Source organism: Vipera ursinii (genome assembly GCF_947247035.1).
Source record: "Vipera ursinii genome assembly, chromosome: 10".
Taxonomy (NCBI): domain Eukaryota; kingdom Metazoa; phylum Chordata; class Lepidosauria; order Squamata; family Viperidae; genus Vipera; species Vipera ursinii.
Window position 1 is genome coordinate 22,381,581 of NC_139520.1, and position 9,687 is coordinate 22,391,267.

Sequence of the window (9,687 nt, forward strand, 5' to 3'; positions counted from 1 at the left end):
ACAAACTCAGTTTGTATCCATTTCATATTCTCAATATGGCACATTTACCAGAATGATTTTATATCCTCATTAAACTTGACATTGTACCAAAAATATCCACACCACCAAAATCTCAGGTCATGCCCAACTCCAAAAGCCTTCTAGTTCTCAGCAACACGCACTTACATCTAAACCAAACACCAAGCTTCAAAAAGCATTTTCAAATCAGGTAAAACCCAATCCTCTACTTTGCATCTTATAGCACTTTATATTTAACTCATGGGTTTTTTCCCTTCCACACAAACTTAGATATATCTTTCTGCCACTGTTTAAATGGTGTTATCAGTTGTCAAAACAGGTATTGTCTGGAACAAAAACGTAATTCTGTGCAAGACATTCATTTTTATCATAGAGATTTTCCCCAGCAATGACAGTTGTAATTTCTCCCATCTTAATATACCTGTTTTACCATCATTCCATGTCTTAACATAGTTATTTTCAAATAACATACAATTCATGTTTGTCATAGTGATACCCAGATATTTCACCTTCTTCTCAATCTTAAAACCCACCTTATTCATCAATTCTGTTTGATCTATTTTCACATTTTTGTTAACATCTACATCTTTTGTTTACTGTTTATTAATTTGGTGCTACTGCACCAAATTAATGTTTCAATTCCCTTTAAAAAATCTTCCAGAACCAACACCAAGTTATCTACAAAAGCTCTTAATGTTAAGTTTCTTTTTTAACTCTTACTTGCACAAGCTTCTCCTCTCGTCTTATATTTCTGAGTATTTCAAGAACAAAGCAAACAAGATAGGAGACAGTGGGTATCCCTTCTTGTTCCTTTTTGTATCTCACAAAGGTTGTTAGATCTCCACTTAACTTTCTGTGGAGTGTAAATTGATCTTGCCCATTTTACAAAGGTCTCTCCAAAATTCATATCTTCCAAAACCATGAACAAGAAAACCCATCCAAATCTCTGTATCCAACATCAATTTGGCTCATTTTTCATTGTTGCTACAAATATTCCTATATGTCCAACACATTTCTAGCGTTATCTTTTAGGTAAAACCCTCCATTAAATTCTTGCAAAATTATTTTCAGCCTATCAGCTAGAATCAGTGTAAATAACTTGCAATCCTTATTCAACAATGATATCATCTTATAGTCTATCTTTAAAGTCAAATCTTGCCCCTTTTTTGGTAATTTTACTGGCCTCTTTCTAACTCTCTGGCATCCTTCCGCACCGTAGGAAGAGTTCATCATGTTTTGTAAAGTTTCATCCTCAAGACCTTTATAATAAGAACCTGATAATCCATCTGGCTCAGGTCCTTTCCTAGTTTAATGGCTTCAGAAAGCTTCCTTATTGCTATACTCTTGGTATCTCTAGAAACTTCAGCAGCCAAGCTCTTTGAAGTGCAAATCAAGTCTGTTCTTGACAGGGGCCTATGTCTTTCAGAACAGTAAGTATATTCTCTTGAATTGCCATTTTTATGTTAGCCAGATCTACACAGACCAAAAATCCCTTATAGTCTGCCATGTCTGAATATGTATTCAGGAAAGCAGCTGAAATTACCATTGGCATGAATCATAGATTGGGAATTTGATAAGGATTACAGGTGTGCACATCACTGGATGACTCAATCAAAAGGACATCTCTGAAAGATAATGAAAGTAAACTCTCTATGTAACAGTTTAAATCTTCTTAATGTTCACAGGATTATCACCTATAAGTGTCCTATGCCATTCAAGTTGTAGAATATGTTCAGGGACTCTTATAGTATAAAAGCATATGACACTCATCTTTTCGGGTCCATTCAACCTAGGTTTGAAACAGCATTAATAGAGCCCCCAAATTCAAACCTATTATATAAGTCAAAGCTACAACAAGTATAATTTATTTGATCAGAGCAAAATAAAAATAGTACATTTAGCAGTGATGCATAAGGATGCCTCCTTCTATGATTGGGGCTTGACGAGGCAAAGGAGCTTATGTGGATAAATGAAATTGTAGGCTATGTCGTCAGACATGTAAACGTCCAGAAGAGTCTCCCAAGGCGAACAGGCCACCCCAGACTAACACTGATCACATCTGCCAACCTGCATTGGATCAGCATGGCAGATTGTGATCTATTCCTTCCTCATAAACACCCTGAGTCTCACAGCCAAGAAGAAAGAGCGAAGGGGTCTTATAAAGGAGGATTCAGCCACATTCTAAGCCATTGCCAAATCGCCTTTCTTGTAGACATGCTATCAGAATTTCCTGTTTCCAGGCATCTTTTCCTCCAGAGATTCCAACCTGATCCATCTCTTTTTAACTCATTTTCTGCTGCTGCAATCTCCCACTTCATTCCCAACACTTGGAAACAATTCTGTTCGGTTTTTAGAGAGTTGCTAAGAAGCAGATCAAAAGACAGAGTCCAATACTGCCAATTTATCACCTATGGACCAGAGACCACAGATCATGATTTAATAGGCCCAACGCAGAACCTTAATCAAAATATTCAAGAAATTAGTCCAGTTAACTGAATTAGATCTTTGGCATATCAATTTCAATAACAAATCACATTTTCTAATCATTGCTTTTTAGTGATAGTTACTCCAGCTATTGACTAGAATAAGAACATACTTGAAACAGAAATTTCCAAATGCAGAAGGAAAGCAATTCTTGCAAACCTGCTGGGATATTAATGCTTTCTAGCTATATGTAACAAGCAAAAGGCCAACAACCATCCTGGCGATAGCTACACTAAAACGTTTGGAGTGTTTTGTCACATTACCCTTTAGGAGCACTGCTCTTGGCACTCCCTGATCCACAGGCTTTGAGCAACAGGAGAACTTTGGTCTTTAGCAGAGCTGAAGGACATGAACCTCTCCTAGCAGAAGTGCTAGTAGGAAAGAACATTCCTTTTCACTAACAAGTCATTCAGCTTGCCTCTCCTTGCCGAGTCTCAATCAGAATTGAAAAGTTGGTTAATGTATAACCTTTACAAAGATCCTAATGGATGGAAGAGAGGAGAGATAGGCACAAATTTACTGCACAAGCCATACCTAGAGCACCATATTGGCTTGTTGGCTGTTACACAGTAATGAAACTCTTTTAAAAATCATGTTCAATGTTCTGAAGAGCAATTTCAGTTGTTTCTTTGAAAGTTAGTGATCGCTTTAATAGTAATTGGCAAAGAGTTCAGAAAAAAGAAAAGAACTTTGGATTTCTTTCACACGTTGCCATTAATGTTTCTGTCCAAATGTAGGAATAAAGCTAGTCTTTGGCACAAGCCTCTGCAAAAACACAACTGAGCCAGCAGCTAAGGATGCACAACCCCTCATAAAACTATCTGGCCACCTCCAGCACTTGGTTGGTCACTTGTAGCAAGCAGCAAGCGCTAGCAGATATAACCTTTTCACACATAACTCTCTCCTGGCAAGAGGACTTAAAAAGAGAACAGCCAATCTCACATCAAACTGTAATAAGCAGAAGGATTCAGAAAATTAAAAACAGCTTGCTATATTTAATTCTGTATAAAATTATGATTTCTGAGCAAGCTGAAGACATTACCCGATGCTACAACCAGCACAAATTGTGCTACTTACCATTAAAAAGACTTCTATTTAAATGCTATGAAAAAATATTACTCGCTTTCTATTTTTTTAAATCATATTTTTGTAAAGTATCCCACTGAAAAAAGGCAAAAATACATAAGAAAATAGTATAATATTTACCGATTCCATAGTTGAAAGCAGCAGTTAGCTGGACATAGATAAAATCCAACAAAAGGGTGTCCCAAAAGCAGTGCTATATTCTGAAAGACAAAAATAGCCACATAAATATTTCAGAGAAAAATACAGGCTTAAATTATAGACATTTTTCTTTAAATTCTGTTTCCATTTCTTTTTGTGTAGCTCTTCCAAAACTCCATTAATACAAAAGGTTCAAACAAATTACTTGACAGGATAGTACAATTAAAATTTTGTGTATGTGCAAATAAACACACGCATATATAAGACAGAATTATTTCTACTCTTTAGCACCAGAAAGACAAGAGGTTGGGGTAGCACGCTAATCTTATAGCAAGTTTATTGGTTGGGATAAATTGCAATTCACAAATTTATGTAACTTGTTTACTGTACTTGTTATGCTTGCTCTGAGAATTTTTTTTTTCAAAACAGAATATCTGAAGAAAGTAGCTCAAATTCCACTAAAGTAAATGTATCACTTAAAATTAAACTATTTATGGCAAGTTTTAAATACAGAAGCAGTATTCTGCAAGCAAACACACAGGAATATCTGATGTCTGTATTAGCATTTTAGAACAAGTCATGACTCATAACTGCAGAGAAGGGAGCTGCTCTTGAGTTTGTCCAAGCAAACCTAGAAAAGGAAGATTTGTACATTTAGCATACAACCAGAATCTAGACATGCAGCGCTCTCTGGGATAGCTGAATAATTGTCTAACGTGACCGGCAAAGCCTAGGGGCGAAGTCAAGAGAGGAATCAGTCTGGAGTCTTTACATTTCCACAAGCAATACAAGTCCAGCCCCCCCGCCCCCCCCCCCGCCCCAATTCCATTAAGTCTATCAAGCGGCAATTTCATACTGACTGTTAACTAGGTTCTTGTATATAGCCACGCACAATAAATCAGTTTGAGTGGATCTTAAGATGTGGTCCTGATTTTTCTCACCTGACAACAAACTTTGAATTTTAAAGTGTTTTTGCTTGTTTATTTGTTTTATTTGCAATCCTCTCAATAATTCAGAGCACTTTTAAAATGTACAGTGGCGGGAGGGGGGGGAGAAACCAACTAGTTTACAGGAATGGCTCAGTACTTCCTAAGACTGCTTGATTCAAATAACATCATAAATACAAAAAAACCTCTGAACTTGAAAAACTAAACCAACGGAGTACCTGGCAAAACAAACTAATCCAGAAGAACAATGACAAAAGATTCCGTTTCAAAGCCTTTTTCAGAAAATAAAAACCACATCAGCAGCCACCAAACAATGTCAAACAATCTAAGTCGGAATATATGAGAAAGGAGAATTCGTTTTAGGGACAGGTGGTGGGTGAACTTTCAGGGCACAGGGTAAAGGATGGAACAGATGGAGAGGGAATGCAGAAATAAAAAGCAAAGAGTCTGACTGGGGTTTTTTTCAAGTGCTCTCCTGAAAAGAAAAATGCCTTTCTAATATTACCGCTTCTATTTCAGTGAGCTGCCACAGGGATCTTTTGCAATTCTAAACAGAAAGAGGCAGCGTGTGATGCTGAGATGAAACGCAGCAAGTAAAGTGATACATTTTATTCACTCTACTTGCATAGGCACCATTGTGCAAACTTTACAGAACTTTTAGGATGGCAAAACTAACCTTCATCCTTGGCCACCATATTTTTATCTGAGTCTTCCTTCAAAAAGTCCATAGGATTCTTACAATTTTTCCTAATAATGATCATTTAGAACAAATTAACATGTTCTAAAACAAGCTAGTGAGCTGTATGCTTCAGGAGGAATATAATCCTAGAAACAGGTACCAGTTCAACATTTTAATTGTGACAACCACACAATCCTTCCTATATCACCACTAGGGCAATTTATTATTTCAGTTAGAATTTAATTACCATAAAATTTAGAATTTCAGCCAATAATTAAAATGAAATCTATGGGGAAAAGTATCCAGACAAATTAACTGCATTAACCACTCTGCTGTAGTTGCTTGCTTAAATTTCTATGTAGATCTTCCTGGTCCACATACAAGGGAAAAATGCCCATATGTAAAACTACATACTATTTATTACAAAATCATTTGTTCTGCTCTGTTTTCAGAGGAAAACATTCATTCATGCCAATCATTATATGCTTTATTATTTTTTTTCAGAGAAAATGTTAAGAAACTCAGAAATGGTCAGAAGTCATTGACTGAATGAAGAGTTTAGAAGAAAATGGCAACCAATTCAAATATTTAATGTAATTTATATAGTAAGTTGTCTGTTTAATTTACCACGTGCCCAAAAATTAGTGATCCCAGAACAGAAAGGATGCGGAATGACAATAGCCCTGCTGCTGCCATTATTTACCCAATAAGGCACTCTCACACGTAGGAGGAAGGCTCTCAAAAATTCTCCAATAATAAAAGCTCAGGGAATTCCAATCCTAGCATGCGCAGAAGCATTTGGCCATATATAAGGAAGTTGGTTAATTCAAGCCAATATCTATTCTGTCAGCTATTTTTGTGCTGGGAAAGAAACAGAGGACTCTGAACATTCCCACAAGAATGTGGTTTTTAGAAACATCTTATCACCAAGAGGAAAGCATTTAGAACAGCTGGGGAAGTGGGGGGTGGCAGCCAATGGGTACATTAAGTAATTTCGATTACGTCTTCCGGAAGATCTCATCATTTACTTATAGAAATGGAAACTGATCTTCAAAATTAAGGATGACAATAAGTTTCCTGATTTTTGTTTTGGTTTAAGGTGCATAATTTTTTTTTGTTTTTAGTGCGTAGTTTGTCTATCTATGCTACCAAATGGAGATAAGGCCAGTTCTGTCAATCTATAAGAACATGAAGTTTATGTGTTGACTTTTACATAAGAAATCCACTGTTGTTGTTTTTTTTAAAAAAACCCTTGAAAATCCACAAGAAGCAGAAATTCATTTTCCTTTAGCGTAAATATTCCTTAACAATATGGCAATTTTAAATAAAGAACAAAAATGTCAAGTTTTAAGTACAAGACAGACAATAAGACAACCATTTGTTGCTTTATAAAGTGTTTTAAAAGGGTTTTTTTTCTTTATGTACACATGTATAAACGTCTGTATTTCAAAATATTAAAATCCTCTGAAAGAACTCCACCATACACAAATATCTCTAATAAAACTATTAGCTACCTAAATCTAAAATACAATATTTTAAACCCACTCAACAGATGCTATAAAACTTTTAAGACCCCATGAGGAATCCAATTCTTGTACTCAAAAGAACTATTTGTAAGATATATTTACATTACATTCTGAAAGGTGCTGGAAGACCTGAATTGTGCTACAATATGTGAAGAACATCTCCAAACAGGCAAAATTCCATGGCCAAAAAACTGCAACATGACTAACACATCTTCATTTTTAAAAGGCAATATAACCTAGCACTTGTTAGCAATCACTGCTACATTGGACTGAGTTTCCATAACAACAGGACAAAAAAAAAAAGCAAAATACAGTTCAGAAAAAATTATACCCCATAACAATGCACGAACATTAGCAGTATGGCTGATAGAATGCTTCAACACAAAGCTTGCAAATCGACAAAAATAAAGAGGAATAACTACTACAATTATTTTTCAGGTATATTCTTCATAACTAGTTTTTCCCATTCGATGCAAATGGCCTTAGATCAGTAATAGCTTAAGAACAAACTGCTACAATTACTTTTTAAGCACTAAGGTAAGAGGTACACTATTTGAATATACTAAAGCTGTGATTTCCCTATCAGACAAGGAGCCAGTGAACGTGCAATGTGCTTTCCAAAACAACATATGGCACTGAACCAGACATTAAAATGATTTGAATTTTGAAATTATTTGGGCTAGAAAACATTTTCATTGCTTAAGGACTTGCCGTTTAAATGGTTACTCCTTACACAAACATCATAGCTAAAAATCTTTTCAACTGAATATTTCATTTATTTCGCATACCTCAATATTATGTTAATATTCATCAATTCCTTAGTTCTGATCAGCAACTAAAACCAGTATATGTGAGTGTAGACATTTGAAATGGTTTGATATTTTTAATTTTGCTTTTTTTAAAGGACCTGACAACTCATCAGAAACTGAACAAAATAAAAGGATTTGTTAAAAGTGAATAAAAAAGAACAGATTAATTCAGGACTATTAAAACGAAGTTCAAATGTCACAATAAAAGGGCCTCCACCAGAAAGTCAAAGAAGAAAGAAGTCCAGGCCAGGATCATTCAGGATTGTAATTTGATAATAAATCACGATCATTAAAATATTTTAATATAGATTATGATCTATAGAGGGATAGAATAGAATATTAGCCGTACTAATACGTCGCATGATCTTGATTCTATGCCTCTTTATACTACCCAGGATTGTATTAGCTTTTTTGGCTGCTGCTGCACATGGCTGGCTCATGGTCAAGTGATCATCCACTAGGACTCCAAGATCCCTCTCACAGTTACTGTTTTTAAACCAGGTCTCGCCCAATCTGTACTTGCACCTTTGATTTTAAGAAACTAGGGTCCTAGAAAGGATCCACGGGCAACTTCTATACAGCTTTTCATGGGACAATTATAAGTTTTATCACCTTCCATTAAGCACAATATTTAAGCATAATTACTACAACATACCTCACTGGCTAGTAGGCATGTACAACATTATTTCAATAAACAAAAGATATAGGTCAGAACTGGCTACAAGTACACTATAAAGCTGAGAATCTTCACTCTGAAAACCAAATTTAGTATAATAAAGACGGTTGCTGTTTGCTGCACCAGATTTCACTCTACTAATAGCCACCTAAAATATAATGCTGGTTGGAAAGTATCTACACGTCCTCTTACAAGCTGTATTCCAAACTTCAACAGGCATGACTCATGAACAAAGAATGCAGAAGTTTTCCAAGCTGCTAAACATGCTGCGGGAGGACGGAGTGGTGTTACCACGACTGGGGCTCTGCAGGCATTTCATTCTACATAAACTTATCTTGTGTGACAAAATGCAAACACCATCATTCTAGAGACCCTTAAGGAAGCAAAATTTTAGAACTACTCTTAGCTTTTCTTCTCAAAACAAATAGAGCCCCTTAGTGACCTAAACTGGCACAGTCACAGATTATGATAATAGATTATTCCTTTTTAAAGGCTGCTGAAATGATTGTTGTATGCAAAACTAATTTGTTAAGAATATTATATGGTAATATTTACAGCCAAAGCCCTTTAGAAGCCAAAGGTGGAAGGATACCTATTTCCACAGACTGAACTCAAATGAAGCCCTCACACCCTATTCCCATATAGTATAAACATGACTTATTAAGAGAGGTAAAATTGCCCTTCCACATTTCACTGATGAAATTTAGGAGAAGAACATTTCTGGGATGCAAAGACAGATAATTATTGCTACAATTATAGCAAATCTATTGGGTCAGACTTCCTGATGCTGAACAGAGTTATCTGATCTTGTACTAAAGCCACAGCAGAAACTCAAAGCATAATAAACTAAACAGTAATTATAACAAATTACCTGCCTTTAAAATATGTTCAGAACCATAAAAAGGCAAAATCTCCCTCAAATTCAACTACTGTTGACTGTTTGGGCATGTCCATGTTGTTTTCTTCTAACAATGAAAAAGTGGCTGATGCTTTTTTAGGAAGTAAATGATTGCATACCAATGTTTACAATATTGATCTTTGAAACATTCGTATCAACCCAATTTTTTAATCTGGAATCAATGCTTTAATGTTTCAGCTAAAAATAACTGTTACAAAATGAATGAAATCCATTTACAAACTTCAGACTTTCTTTTTCAGTTGCTGGATCACAGTACTAAGGCTTCAGCATGAAAGCCAGAAAGTAACAGTGCAAACTAATAGCAACACTTTTAACTAAAATCTATCAAAGACATATTGAAAATACTGGACAATAAAAGCCTCCAGTAAAACAAAATTCCATACCCCAAAGGAGAAAGAGAGCCAA

At 35.5% G+C, this 9,687-nt stretch overlaps 1 protein-coding gene across 4 annotated transcripts in view; it reads right to left on the reverse strand.

Annotated features, from left to right (window-relative positions):
- ANKRD11 (ankyrin repeat domain containing 11) overlaps nt 1-3,788 on the reverse strand; it is a 99,066-nt gene extending 95,278 nt beyond the window's left edge. For all 4 annotated transcript variants that reach the window (XR_014493397.1, XR_014493398.1, XM_083370384.1 and 1 more), the window contains exon 1: nt 3,709-3,788. The gene's annotated coding sequence lies outside the window, so the exon portion shown is untranslated. The remainder of the gene's footprint in view (nt 1-3,708) is intronic.
- Nucleotides 3,789-9,687: the final 5,899 nt, after the last annotated feature.